The sequence below is a fragment of the Schistocerca nitens genome, chromosome 4 (genome assembly GCF_023898315.1).
Source record: "Schistocerca nitens isolate TAMUIC-IGC-003100 chromosome 4, iqSchNite1.1, whole genome shotgun sequence".
NCBI classification, from domain to species: Eukaryota; Metazoa; Arthropoda; class Insecta; order Orthoptera; family Acrididae; genus Schistocerca; species Schistocerca nitens.
In genome coordinates this window covers 743,210,020-743,226,463 of record NC_064617.1, presented here as the reverse complement: position 1 = coordinate 743,226,463, position 16,444 = coordinate 743,210,020, and positions in this window count along the sequence as shown.

The following is a 16,444-nucleotide window of genomic DNA, read 5'->3' as shown; positions in this document are numbered from 1 at the left end:
AATAGTGTAACTCACAATTTTGTTCTTACCCCCATAGATGGCGTTAGCAGTTTCACTCGTGAATGAAACGGCCGCTTTGTTTACAGGCATTGCGGTGCAAGTCTGACTTACGCCAATATTCCTCTAAGTGCTTCTAAGGTGTGCTTTCGTACTGTGTAGTTTACGTGTTTTGGTGAAGATGGATCCTCAATTTGATGAAGACACAAGTAGTGAACCCTTTTATATTGCAAAATGCAGGATCTAGCGATTATTATGATCCTGCAGAGAATGAAATGTTTGGTTCTTCAGGTAAGTTTAACTCACGTAGTCTATCATTTGGCCAATTACCTTAGTAACACGTTATAATGTCTTTGAAGTTTAACAATGACTGGCCTATAAACGTAATTTCACTGAAAATAATAGCAAACGTGATGCGCGAGCTAAACGATGTAGCATAATTTCTGCAAAACAATTTGTAAAAATAGTAACAGTCTTGATACACAACCTCAAAACGTCGTAGCATAACATTCGGAAAATAATTATGCGTATTTGTTTGGTTTCAGAGGAAGAAGTGGAAATAACACAACATGAATTACCAAATCGAAGTAGAAAGAAGCAAAAAAGGGGGAGTACGAAGCAGGAAAGAAAGAAAAAAAGAAATTTGGGTCAGGCATATGAAACTAAGGAAGGGAGATAGGTTCCTGAAAAGACGTTCTCAAACATAAATTGTAACTGCAGATTAAAATGTATAGATAAGATATCAGACGTGGCACGCAGAAGTTCATTCGAAACATTTTGGAATTTAGGTTCTTTTTCCTGTCAGAATGCTTTTCTATGTGGGTTAATTAAACAAATAAGTCCTCAACACAGGCGTCCTAGAGATGGGTCAAAATTGCCAAAGTCAACCAGCAATCAATTTTATATTCAAGTTGATGGAACTAGTGTTAAAGTATGCAAAAAATATTTCCTTCAAACATTCCAAGTATCAGATGGGCGGATGACCAGAGCTGCACAAAAGTTGAAAATGGGAGAGCAGCCAGGATCGGACAAACGAGGAAGTGGGATACCCGTGAACAAAATCTCTGATGAAAGAATGGATATTGTCCGGAAACATATTTCATCATTCCCCTCATACCAGTCTCATTATACAAGAGCTCAAAATCCAAACAAAAAATATTTATCCCCTGACCTTAATGTACGTCTTATGTATAGCTTATACAGAGAATACTGCAAAGAGAAAAAAATCTTACCTGTTAAAGAGACCATTTATCGCAGATGTTTCAGTCATGACTTCAACTTGCACTTTCATGCTCCACGTAAAGATACCTGTGTGAAGTGTGACAAGTACAAAATACAGATGTCCACTTTAGAAGATGCAATAGAAAGAAAGAACGTGGAAGTACAACACAAACTTCATCTTCGAAAGGCGGATGATGCTAGAACATCCATGAAATTAGATAAAGAAAAGTCACAGAAAGATAAACTGTATTATGCCTTCACATTTGCTTTCAGAAAGCTCTACCATTCCCCAAACTGACCAATTCTGTGATCTATTATAAAAGAAACATGTACTTAGACAATCTTGGCTGTCATGAGCTGTCAACTGATATTGGCTTTATGTACACATGGGATGAGACAATGGCCTCACGTGGGTCACAACAAATAGGTTCTTGTGTTACAAAACATGTTCAGATTCAAAACATGTTGTCATGTATAGTGACACTTGTACGGGGCAAAACAGGAATTTGAAATTTGCATTGTGTCTCATGAAACTGCTTCACACCAGTGTTAACATCGGCATTATGGACCATAAATTTATGGTTAGTGGCCACTCCCATCTCCCTAATGATTCAGATTTTGGATCTATAGAATCCTATGCAAGAGGTAAAACAGTTTATGTTCCTGCTGATTGGTGCTCCATTATCGCAAAATTAGAAGAAAGAAAGCTTTTATTGTTACGCAAATGTCTTGTGAAGACTTCAAGTCTACGAAGAATCTTGAACAAGCTATTACAAGGAGAAAACAAAATGTCGCTAAAAAACCAGTGTCGTGGCTTAATAAGCAGTGGATTCGTTTACTGAAGAACGAACCTTTTATGCTCTATTACAAGGAGACTCTTAATGAGGATTTTCCATTCTCCGCTCTATGTCTAAAGGAAGGCCAGTTTCACTTGGACGTATTGCTATGCAAAACCTATACCATGGACCAAGACCTGTAACCTAGGAAAAGAAAAGGGGCATTCTAGGTCTTCTACTATACATTCCACCCATCAACCATGCTTCTTTACAGGGTCTTACAACAGCTGAGGCAACAGTAGATGATGCAGGCCCGCTGGATGTTGTTGATACTGAACGTGGCTGAACATTGTCATAGCTAAGAAAGGATATTTCGTTGTACTGCTCTTAATTATTTCTGAAGTATATCATTTTTCATTAAAAATACCTTTTGGTTTTATTTAAATTTACTGCAAATACAAGATTGGTTAAAGGCAAAATGGTGTAAGTCATTTGGGCCCTTCAAAAGACACATAATTTTGTATTAAACCGTTTTCAATTACGAAAACATTGAAACAATGACACCTTCCTCTGATGTAAAACACAAAAAAGTGGTATTGATTTCTTGTGGAGTTTATTATAATGCTTCTCACAAAACCTTCTGTTTCTCAAAATGCATGAAACATGACTTACACCACATTGGCTTTAACCCCCTCATATCTCGCGAAAAGACCATGAGGATAAAATCAGAGAAATTAGAGCCCACGCAGAGGCATACCGATAATCTTTCTTTCCACGAATAACACGAGACTGGAATAGAAGGGAGAACATATAGAGGTACTCAAGGCACCCTCCGCTATACACCGTCAGGTGGCTTGCGGAGTATGGATGTAGATGTAGATGTAGAAGCTAAGGACATCACACACATCCATGCCCGAGGCAGGATTCGAACCTGCGACCGTAGCGGCTGCGCGGTTCCTGACTGTAGCGCCTAGAACCGCTCCGCCACCCTGGCCGGCCGTATTGTTAGTCAGGGCCTTTTTTTTTTGTAGGGATTATTGAAAGTCAGATTGCATTGCGCTAAAAAGAAATATTGTGTGTCAATTTATTGATGATCAGAATAAGTAAAGAGAGAAATGTCTGAGTACGTTCAGTTTTACTCAGTTGTCTCTGTATCAAATAACGTAGAAGTTTACCAGCACAGTAATTCAAAATTTTTCTAACGGCAAGTTTCACAGTGCCCAGAACTGAGAACATTGGTAGAATATCTGCAGTTGGTAAATTCTTGGGAAAATATCCATGGAGACCAGACCGGATATACGTATGTAACTTCTGCCTTATTTGATCTTAAGTCCTCCAAAGGTCTCTCAAATTCCAATTCTAATACTGCATCCCCTATCTCTTCTAAATCGACTCGTCTTTCTTCTTCTATCACATCAGACAAATCATGCCCCTCGTAGAGGCCTTCAATGTACACTTTCCACCTGGCCGCTCTCTTGTCTCTGTGTATCAATGGAATTCCTGTTGCACTGTTTATGTTACCATCCTTGCTTTTAATTTCACCGAAAGTTTTTTGACGTTCTTATATGCTCACTCAATCCTTCCGAAATCATTTCTCTTTCGATTTCTTCGTATTTTCATGTTGCCATTTCGTCTTAGCTTCCCTACACTTCCTATTTGTTTCAATCCGCCGCGACTTTTATTTCTGTTTCCTGAATTTAACTGAACGTTTTTTACTTCCTTCTTTCATCGATCGACTCAAGTATTTCTTCTGTTACCCATAGTTTCTTCGCAGTAACCTTCTTTGTACCTACGTTTCTCTTTCCAAGCCGGCCGAAGTGGCCGTGCGGTTAAAGGCGCTGCAGTCTGGAACCGCAAGACCGCTACGGTCGCAGGTTCGAATCCTGCCTCGGGCATGGATGTTTGTGATGTCCTTAGGTTAGTTAGGTTTAACTAGTTCTAAGTTCTAGGGGACTAATGACCTCAGAAATTGAGTCCCATAGTGCTCAGAGCCATTTGAACCATTTTTCTCTTTCCAACTTTTGTGAATCCAGATACGGGACAGTATAAAGTGCCTGGGGAACGTACTTACAAATGATGTGAGACGCAAAACGCCGACGAACTTCAAGAGGCCGCTCCAAGCCTTCCAGAATGGTGTCAGAGCGAACAACTTGAGCACCTTGGACATGACTCAGCGGGTCACCTACATAAATACCTACTTGGCGTCGCGAATCTCCCACTACACTCAGCTTCTTCCAATGCCGAAGACGATCACTCGATGCGTTCTGGCGGCATTTGGATACGTCGCCACCACGGGGTTGCTCTTCAAGATCTGATATAATGCCATGACCCTACCCACTGATAGATGAGGCCTCGGGCTCGAACATGTTTACGATCGTATGGTCACCGTTTATCTCGTCGTGATATTGACAATGCGGGATAGACAACAGATGAGCCTGTCAGGACTCTTGGTAGACGAACTGGCAGCAGCTTTTCGAATTGTACCGTTGGCGATGAAGAACATTTCCCTGCTATTTCATCGTAACAGAGAATTTTTCTTTGAATATAGCTACACTATGAAAGGTCTCCCAACCAATAGACAGCTGACAGCGCAAGGCGTCTATCGAATACTCACGAACAGCTGTCCCGCCACAGTCTGGAACCGCGCGACCGCTGCGGTCGCAGGTTCGAATCCTGCCTCGGGCATGGATGTTTGTGATGTCCTTAGGTTAGTTAGGTTTAACTAGTTCTAAGTTCTAGGGGACTAATGACCTCAGCAGTTGAGTCCCATAGTGCTCAGAGCCATTTTCGAATCCTGCCTCGGGCATGGATGTGTGTAATGTCCTTAGGTCAGTTAGATTTAAGTAGTTCTAAGTTCTAAGGGACTGATGACCTCAGAAGTTAAGTCTCATAGTGCTCAGAGCCATTTGAACCATTTTTGAACCTACAACTGTTCAATTTCCGGACAGAACTTACTACCCACGAGACAAGATGTGTGCAGTGACATAGATACAAGGCCAAGCGGTGCATTACCTGCTTCGCAACGACCTGAAGAATGTGCTGGACTTCTGGACCCATTTGCATGAACGACATACGGCCACTGTATGCAACACAAAATACCAACAATATTATTCTGATTACCTAGGGAGTTCTTTACGAGATTCCCATCGCAGGTGGAACGTCCCGCATATGAGAAGCTGATGTTTAAGACGATGAAAAGGGATGCACTGGCCATGATGAAATGATTATCTCCTTCAGTTCTACGAGGCGACATGCCATGAGGCAGCAACGCCGGCGAGGACCACTCATACTCACTCACCAGTGGAGATTTTTTCCTCTCTTCTTATTCGACAACACGTATTATTTCCTTAGTGAACAGCACCCGGTGGATGATATCGTTGTAAACTTAAAAAAAGGTGAATCTTGTTTCCTTTGATTTATTTCCTTTTGAAAATTGTTTTCATTTCCCTGCTACTTATGAGCTGTAAAAAATAAAATAAAACGAAAAATTAAAAAAATACAAAGATATACCTGGCTGCAACACGAGATACTGCGGTATCGGCGAGAAATGCGACCACGAAGAGGGAAGCACTCCATTATTGTTTAGGTCTGCACGAAGCAGCTTATGTCTATTATTAGTTACACTATTCCACTTCTTATTAAATCCTATTTCTTAATAAATAAAATAAATACCTCATTTATACTTTCATTTAAACGTGGGACAGTGCGGTGCCGGGTGTCGCTTGTGCCTGCCGGAGGACAGTTTAGGCGCAATCGCTGCGGATGCGGCGCACGAGTTGGATGTCCTTGGGCATCATGGTGACTCGCTTGGCGTGGATAGCACACAGGTTGGTGTCTTCGAAGAGGCCGATGGTGTAGACCTTGCTGGCCTCCAGCAGAGCCTTGACGGTGGAGCTCTGAAAGCGCAGGTCGTCTTGACGTCCTGGACGATTTCGAGCACTAAGCGCTGGAAAGGCAGCTTTCGGTTGAGCAGTTCGGTGTTCTTTTGGTAGCGGCAGATTTCTCGCAGGGCGACGGTTGCCGGCCTGCACCGGTGGGGCTTCTTGACGCCGTCGGTGGCGGGCGCGCTCTTCCTCGCCGCCTTGGCGGCGAGCTGTTCGCGCGGCGCCTTTCCACGCGTCGACTTGTAGACCGTTTGATTTGTGCGGGCCATGACGAAAGCGGTAGCGAGACGTAGCGGAGCGGCGTGGAGGTGCCTTGCGACCTCTCTGTGTGGCGATAAGCGGGAAATCCGGGTTCGCGGTCCGGTCCGGCAGAAATTTTCATTGCACAGCTGACGGTTGTCCATATTCGCAACTGCGAATACATTTAGTGTATTTCATAACGGCTGTAGTCGCCACAGTGCCTGCTCCTGCACTGCAATATCGTATCCTTCGATTTTTTTCGATGTTCTCCGTCAATCGTATGTGATGATCACATAGATAAGAAGATAAGACGTAGTAGAAATTACAGGAAATGTTGAATGTACCTGGTGAAAAGAGAAAATATAAAAACTGATCCCATACCGCGGAGCAATACTCCAGAAGAGGACATACAAACGTAGTGCCTTGACATGTTGCGGGTCGGAGAACGGAGTGTTAGCTCCCTTAATCAGTTAGGTGGGTTAGAGAAATTAAAAAGGGAAACAGGTATTCTGGACTTAGATATATCGGGTATTAGTGAAATATAGCAGCAGGAAAAAGAAGACTTCTTGTCAGGTCAGTACAAGGTTATCAACAGAAAATGGGGTAGGTTAATGCACTGCATGATGAGACGTGGAAACTATTCAGGTAGTTAAAGCAGATGAAATTTAATTGTGATGTGCGACTAGAATTCGATAGGAGGAAAAGAAAGAGAAGGCAAAGTAGTAGAACATGGATGGCGGAAAAATAAATGAATCAGGAAGCCACCCAGTAGAATTTTGCACATAACATAATCTAATGACCGAGAGCATTTGATTTAAGAATCACGAGAAAAATCTATATATGTTAAAGAGACCTGGGGCTACAAGAAGCTTTTATATCGATTACATAATGCTAAGACAGAGACTTAGAAACCAAAACACGACTTTTCGATAGACAGATAAAGATCTATTTGTTTAGAGCTGCAGACCAAAAGTGAAGAAAATCAAGAAAGTTAGATTAAGGAGATGGAACCTTGATAAACTGAAGAGGGAGCATTAGACAACGTTTACCTGAAACAGGGGAAAGTAATACAACAGAAAATGAATGGGTGGCTTTGAGAGATGAAATAGTGAGGCAGCAGATGATGGCATAGATAAGAAGATAAGAAGTAATAGAAATTACAGGAAATGTTGAATGTCCCTGGTGAGAAGAGAAAATATAAAAACGGAGCAAATGAATCAGGAGAAAGGGAATAAAGACATCTAAAAATTGATATTGACAGAAAATGCTTAAATATTAATTACGGGATAGAGAACAAAAATCCAAAGAGGAAAGATAAGTGCTGCCTACAATAAAAGCAGAGAGACTTTTGGAGAGAAGTGAAACAACTATGTGAACGTTATGAGTTCAGACTGTGTTATGCACAAAAGAGAAAGCCGAAAGAAGTGAGGAGTATAATATAGGACATCTTCAGGAAAATGAACTTGATGATGATATTTTGAGAAAGGAAGTTGAAAGTAGGTGAAGATCAGACGGAAGTTACGATACTGCGAGATAAATTTGACAGAGTACTGAAAGAAGTGGAAACAATGCCCCTGGAGTAGACGACATTTCCTCCGAGTTGTTGAAGTGTTTGAGGGATCCAGCCAGGTATGACAAAATTATTCAGCTTGCCGCGCACGATATATGAGAGAGGCGAAATACCCTCAGACTTCAGAAAGAATGGAACAATCCGAATTCCAAAGAAGGCAGTTGTTGTCAGGAGTGAATATTACTATCGGACCACAAGCCATGTTTGCGAAATACAGACACGAATTATTTAGAGAAGAATGGATAAACGGGTAAACGGTGACATTGGAAAATATCAGTTTGTGTTTCTGGGAAATATAAGAACACGTGAGGCAACACTGACTTATGACCTATCCTAGCAGAAACATAGCGAAAAGGCAAATCTACGTCTACACCATTTGTAGATTTAGGAAAGGTTTTGACAATGTTGACTGGACCGTACTCATTGAAATTTAGAATAATGGTAGGGAAAAAATACGAAGGCCAAAAACTTATTTGCAACTAAACTGCAATTATAAGAGCCGAAAGAAATAAAAGGGAAGCAGTAGCTGGGAAAAGAATAAGACAGGATTATAAACTATCCGTAAAGTTATTCAATATGTACATTGAGCAAGCTCTGAAGATAATGAGAGAGAAATTTGGGAAGGGGATTAAAATTCAGGAAGAAAAATAACAACTTTGCTTTTGGCTGATAACATGTTTCTGTAAGAGACGCCTAAGGTCCTGGAAGATCTTTTGAACGGAGTGAAGAGTGTCTTGAGTGGAGATTATAACATGACCAAAGTAAAAGTAATGCTAATGGAATGTAGCAGAGCTACATCACTGAGGGTATTACATTAGGAAATGAAACACTAAAGGCACTGTATGAGTTCCGTTGGTTGAAATGCAAAGTAACAGATGATGGCCGAAACCTGAAAGAAATAAGATGCACACTGGCAGTTGGAAGTAAAGTATTGCTGAGAAAGAGGCTTTCGTTAACATCTGATATAAACCTTAGTGTTGGGAATTCTTTGCTGAAGGTACATGTCTGGAGCATAGCCTTTTATGGAAGAGAAAGGTCGGCGATAGACAATTTAGAAAAAAATGGTTCAAATGGCTCTGAGCACTATGGGACTTAACATCTGTGGTCATCAGTCTCCTAGAACTTAGAACTACTTAAACCTAACTAACCTAAGGACAGCACACACATCCATGCCCGAGGCAGGATTCGAACCTGCGACCGTAGCTGTCACACGGTTCCAGACTGAAGCGCCTAGAACCGCACGGCCACACCAGCTGGCGACAATTTAGACAAGAAGAAGATGAAAGGTGATATTTGGTGCTATAGAAAAATACTGAATAGCTCGAATAACCAATGAGGAGTTCTGTACTTGTATAAAGCGGGAAAAATGAATTTTAAGCAGATTTGACTAAAAGAATAGATCGCTTGACGAGTCACATCCTGCGGCATCGGTGTTATCAGTTTATTAATGGAGGCAAGTGCGTGTGCGTGAGTATGTGTATGTGTGTGTGTGTGTGTGTGTGTGTGTGTGTGTGTGTGTGTGTGTATGGAGCGGGAGGAGGGCAGGGGTGGGTCGGGGGGAGGTGGTAAATACTGTAGAGGGAGACCAAGACATGAAATGAATATAGTAAGCAGGTTAAAATGGATGTTGGCTGTGGTTGTTACGCAGAGATGAAGACGCGTACACAGAAGAGACCAGTAGGTAGGCAGGGTCGGTTTAAGGCCAAGCCGCACCTTGGGGAACCAAGCCAGGAGCGGCACCAAAGGCAGCATAACTGAAAGGTATCCATACAGGAAGCTCTGAGGAGTGCCAATGACGCCAAAGCACAGGATTTGTATACATTTGTATCACAGTTAGTAGTGAAAACTGACACGGGTAAAAGTGCATGCGAGAAAACGAAGAGGTGGGGGAGTGGGCATCAAATGGTAAGTCACTTGTGTTGAAAGATGTTCTTAGAATCGACCCTGCATGGAGAACTGCATCAGACCATTCTTTGGACTGGAAGATCGCAACATCAACAACAGAATAAAATTATTGCACGTACAATAAAATGAAAATAAAACAATACTTAAATCTTATTTTTTATGTCGGTGACTGCACACTGATTTTATTATGATGCATATTAACACGATTTTATTTGTTCGTCATAAATTGTTAATAGTGTAGAGTTTATTAGCTGAAAATGAAAACAAAATCACTGTAGCGAAGTGTTGAGGACATCTTTATTTTCTAGAATTACGTTTTTATATAATTTTAGTTTCCATATGCTTCTAATGGTTACCTCATTCAAGTCAAATTTAACAACTGTGTCATATTCTGTTGACAAGATAGCTGAATTTGACAGTCAGCGTCACCTGTGCTTAATCGTACGTAGTTCTTAACATGTTTAATCTGGTGAAACTGCGTTGACCAGACGCTGCAGTCAATGGAACTGTCATAGATTGTAAGCCGCTATTTAATTAACAAGCTCACCTGCATTTATGTTTCTGCTGTATAAGGTAAAGAGCTCATTTTAGGTTTTTATGAGAAGAAATTGAAGTGAGTTGATATGTTTTTTGTGAGATCTGTTTCCTATTTCACTTTTTATTTTATTATATATTTTGATGCACTCTAGCTTAAACAGTTTCACTTCAGCCGTCAGGTGCCAGAAATCAATATATATGCAGATTGAAGTGACGAATGAAAATTTGTACGAAGGACGGGACTCGAAACCGTGTCTCCTGCTCACTAGTCATGTGCACTAACCACTATGCCATCCTGACAGAGTGGTTTTGGACAACTGCACAGATTTCCCTAGTATGTTTTCCTCCTCCGTCAATATTCCCATTCAGGCCTCAGTCCACTTGGCACTCCCTCTAAACTCGAACAGCATTGCAGATGTTCTCCAACGGCATTGGAATAACACCTCAGCACAGAGCAAAAAGCGGGGTCCTGTCTCCCAGGCATAGGTGCTTGTAATGAAATGAAGCTATATGCTTCCAGAGACCTTCTCATGTCTCGAACATCTATGGCTTACATATGGAGACTGAAGCGACTAATGAAAATTCGTTTTGCAGTTCAGGTCGAGGGAAAGGCTTCTTCTCGCATTCAGAAGATAGCAACACGCCGAGCAAGTGAATCAACATATTTCTCCAGGTTTATTCTTCAACAGTCTTCCTAGACATTTTATTTTCTTAAATTTTTCAGCCATTTATTGACCCGCCCCTCTGTGCCGGCGCTCTTGGCGGAGGCTAATCTCACCAAGGCCCCAGTACTGCCCTGCTTGTACACCAGACGCAAATTCCCCGAAATTTCTTTCTCACGTTAAGTTCTATGTTTAATACAAAATAGACTTCCTTTGATCAGGAATTATTTCTTTGTCTGAGCTGGTGTGCTTCTTGTGTCTTCCTTGTATCATTCATCATGCGTTATTTTGTTTCCAAGGTGGCAGATTACGGTAATTTTTTCCTACTAAATGGGCCCAACTTCGTAACAATACGTCCATTAATTAATTACTCGCTATTTTCACAGAGGACAGCAATGTCATCAGTGATTATTATCGTTGATATCCTTTCACCCCAAAATTTGATCATTATGAACCTATCTTTTATCCTCTTCATCGCTTCTACGATAAAGTTTGAACACTAGAGGAGAATACCCTATTGATACCCATACATGTCGTACTTGCGCCTCTTTCCCCGTAACGCATATTTCATTCGACATTATGATCATCTTGCAGCACTTTACTACGTCGCACGCTTCTCCTAGGTCGACAAATCCCACGAAAGTGTTTTGAATCGTCTTGCTTCAATTATCACACGTCTTGTAACACCGGCCTCTCTCGAACCTTTGCTTTTCCTCAAGGAAAACTCGTTGTCATTCAAAAGACCCACTGTTCTACTTTATTGCGGGCTTTGAGATCTTTTACACGATAATTCCCATATTTATCCCATCTTATTAATTTAAGTGCTGTGGGATCACATTCTTCAGAAATTCTGTGGTATTTTTAGATCCTTATAGATTCTGCACACTGAAAGCTAACTGCTACCTAATATTTCGAGTTAAGAATGCTATATTTGAAATTAGTTTGGAGCCATTTCGAGATAAGCCCATTTAATTATGCATCTGACTATATAATCTGTGTAACATGGGGTCAACAATTAGTTCTCGCAATATAAAGCGCAACGGACATTTTCCGTATAGGAATAGTCCTTGCTATACACATGTGGTACTTTTTTGTACAATCTGCAAAATCTGTGAGTGTTTCTTAAGTGAGTTGATAGAATATTTTGCCTGGGACTGTTAACTGAATGTTTGAAGGGCATTTATATGAAGACCCATGCTTATGCTTCAAGTTGTTGCCACCAGCTTTACTACTCGAAGACTTATATTTTATGGCTGAAAACACATATAATGTTAAAAACCAGAAGTGCTGCGTAAGGTGCGAAACATTTGCAGAGACTGACGCAGTCGCATGCTACATGCTATTAATAAATGTAAAACAAAGGAAATTTCGGGAGAAAGCAGCTATATTCACAAGATTATTTAGAATCACTATATACAAGAAACAGCTTTTTCGAGACAAAAAAGTGCACATTTAGTGTCATTAAACAACACCACGCGGTCCCACCAACTGAATATGAATATATTACAGACAAGGAAATTACTGTAGTCCTTAAGCACTAGAATTCTGAATACATATTTTACCAAAAGCTATTCAAGTAATATGGGAAAATGATGGGTTTTGTGGGCCGTGATACATTTGCCCAGTTTTCAAAACTGTGATATTAATTTCATACGAAAACATACTCGAAACAAATACAAAATAGGTTACTTTGAGGGAAAGCATCACAAATAACGATTTTCACTATAATCAGATTAACTTGCTGCCAGTTGAGAAAGGGCATGTACGTATAATACAGGCACTGTTACCGATAGACTGAGTGGATAAACAAGCCCACATGAGCACAAGGCCAAACCCATTCACGAAATAAAAGTTCCAGTTTCAATCAGAAAGCAAAAAAGGAAGAATTTGCATAAAAGCGTGATCTGGGATGAAAATATTCGTTACAAGTGAGTGCAGTAGACCGTAAAAACAATGTGTTCCCTAGCCAGAAGCGTGTCACCATCTCGCTAGTAACAGCTGCATCTTGGTCCGCGTTCATTTATCTCAGCATAAAAACACTGGCAACAACGTGTACAGAACGCCGACCGAGAGCAGGACAACGAACGAGCAACTGCACAGTTTTAACGGCTGTGAATAGAATCTTCGTGGCAAAGCGTCTCAGTGGCTTAATCTACGCAAAGTGCAAACCCTTGAGAGATGTCTACATGCTAGTCCAAATAGCTGCCCATGATATTTCTGTCATTTGATTTTGTAGTCGTTCCAAGATTTTCCTTACACAGGGCACGGATGTCGGACGTAGTAGGCTGAGCAGACAGGTAAAACAGATGAGGCGGCGAATGGGGCGGAATTCTCATCAGACTTTAATGTTGGGCAACATCAGACTTTAATGTTGGGCAGAGTACAAGTGTGTGTGAACACACAGTGCACCGAACACTCCTATCGATGGGCCTCCACTGCCGACGGCCCGTGCATGTGCCAATGTCAACACCACGACATCGGTAACAACCACTGAAATGACACGTGATTGTCGGCACTGGATGTTGGCGCAGCGGCAGAGCGTTGCGTGGTCTAACGAATACCGATACCTTCTTCATCATGCCTATGGGAAGGAGCGAATCTGTCGTCTTCCAGGGGAACCGCTCCTTGACACCTACACAGCGGGATGGAGACAAGCTGCTGGCGGCTCCATTATGCCCCAGGGAAACATTCAGTGGGAGTCCGTGGGTCCAGTAGCTCGTGCAAGGCACTGTGACGGCCAAGGAGTATCATACACTGGTTGCAGACCACGTGCACCCGTTCATGAGAATCATGTTTCCCAACTGCAGAGGCAATTTCAACAAAATAATGCACCTTGTCACAAGGCCAGGAGTGTGATGGTTCAAATGGCTCTGAGCACTATGGGATTTGACTTCTAACGTTATCAGTCCCCTAGAACTTCGAACTACTTAAACCTAAGGACATCACACACATCCACGCCCGAGGCAGGATTCGAACCTGCGACCGTAGCGGTAGCGCGGTTCCACACTGAAACGCCTAGAACCGCTCGGTCACTCCGGCCGGCAGGAGTGTGATGGAGTGATTTGAGGAACACAGTGGCGAGTTCTAATTGATGTGCTTGTCCCCCATCTCGTCAGATTTGAACGCAATCGAACACATCTGGGATGTGATTCAACGTCGTGTCAAAGTTCCTCGCCCCCGTACCTAGAATTTGTGGATAATATATATGACTTATGTGTGCAGATATGGTGACAACTACCTCGAGGGACATACCGAGGCTTCCAGGTCACGAAGCATCGCCGCTGTTATCATTGCCAAAGGTTGACATATGGGCTATTGGGTAAGTCAGTCTACACACACACACACACACACACACACACACACACATACACACACACACACACACACACACACACACACGAGAAAGATAGAGAGAGAGAGAGAGAGACAAAGAAACTGGTACACCTGCCTAATATAGTGTAGGGCCACCACGAAGACGCAGAAGTGTCGCAACACGACGTAACACGGACTGGAATAGGTAGTGCTGGAGGGAATTGACGCCATGAATCTTGCAGGGCTGTCCATAAATACGTAAAAGTACGAGGGGGTGGAGATCTCTTCTGAGGAGCACGTTGCAAGGCATCAGTGAGATGTTCAATAATGTTCATGTCTGGGGCGTTTGGTGGCCAGCGGAAGTGTTTAAACACAGAAGAGTGTCACTGGAGCAACTTTGAAGCAATTCTGGACATGTGGGTCGCATTGTCCTGCTGGAATTGCCCAAGCCCGTCGGAATACACAATGGACATAAATGGATAGAGGTGATCAGACATGATGCTTACGTACTTGTCACCTGCCAGAGTCGATTCTAGACGTACCAGGGGTCCAATATCACTCCAACTACCCACGTCCCACACCATTACAGAGCCTTCACCAGCCTGGACAGTCTCTTGCTGACATTCAGGGTCCATGGATTCATGAGGTTGTCTCCATACCCGCACATGTCCATCGCTCGATGAAATTTGAAACGAGACTCGTCCGATCAGACAACATGCATCCAACCATCAACAGTCCAATGTCGGTGTTGACGGGCCCTGGTGAGGCGTAAAGCTTTGTGTCGTGCAGTCATCAAGGGTACACGAGTGGGCCTTCGGCTCCGAAAGCCCATATCGATGATGTTTCGTTCAATGGTTCGCACGCAGACACTTGTATTACTTCAACATAAGAAAATTTTCTGATACAATTAAAAATGGCCTGGAAATGAAGGTTGAAACAGATCGTAGATTTAAATAAAGAATTAATTAATTCTAAGAATAGCATCCTCTCACACCTTTCTTATTTCCCGTTAAGACTAAAACAAGTAAATCTGAATCCTCAGCCTTGAAATATGCAGCACTTCTGTCTCGTTGAACGATTCTCTTCAGTCGTCGCGGTCCCGTTCTTACAAGATCTTTTTCCGGCGGCAGTGTTGTCGGAGACTGGCGTTTTATCCGATTCCTGATATTCATGGTACACTCGTCAAATGCTCATAAGGGAAAGTCCTCACTTCTTTTCTACCTAAGAAATGCTGTGTCCCATTGCTCGTGCGCCGACTATAACACGACGTTCAAACTCACTTAAATCTTGATAACCTACCATTGTAGCAGCAGTAACCGATCTAACAACTGCGCCAGACACTTGTCTTATACAGACGTTGCCTGTTTACATATCTCTGTATTTGAATATGCCTGCTTATACCAGTTTCTTAGAACTGTATATAAACTGAGCTCTTTCATCACTTCATTGAGGATGGTGATTGGTGGTGGATAGGGATGGGGAAGGAAGGGAGGTGGACGGTCTGGAGATTTTGGTTCTGGGGAAAGGCATTATGTTTACATTTGGACCAAATGAAATGTGGGGAGTTTCTGGAGGAACATGAAGTCAAAGTTTGGGGATATTAAGATGAAGCCTTTGCGCACTATGATATGGTTTATATGTGAGGAAGTGGTGCTTATTTTGATTTCAGATATGAAAGGATTCAGGTTTACTTGTTTTAGTCTTAACGGGAAATAAGAAAGGTGTGAGAGGATGGTATTCTTAGAATTAATCAATTCTTTATTTAAATCTACGATCTGTTTCAACCTTCATTTCCAGGCCATTTTTAATTGTATCAGAAAATTTTCTTATGTTGAAGTAATACAAATATATATATATATATATATATATATATATATATATATATATATATATATATATATATATAAAGTTCGGAGATAGGAGCATGAAGACATTAACATGTTTCAGTCTATGGCTAACACCCGTTTGCAAAGATAACGTTAAAGCTGCTGCAGATGATGTTGCTATTTCGATGTATAGTGCTGATGTTGGTGTTGTTGTGGTCTGATCGATGTTGCTCCCGATATACATGCTCCATGTATGCTTGATGTAGAACAGGCAGGAGAGGGCTGGGTTGGAAAAAGAGGGTATTTTCCTGCAAGCCAGAGCAAGAATGGCTGATGGATAAATGGTCTGACGATTGAGGTAGTGGAAGATGATTCACTGACCGACAGATGATGTAGCCATTGCTGCCGAAGACGTGACATTGACTACAGATGACGCGTTGCAGATTAGCGAAAGTACGAAAGGCGAAGCCAAGGGAAACTGTATGGACGAAGAGGCTACGGGTGAAGGCGACAA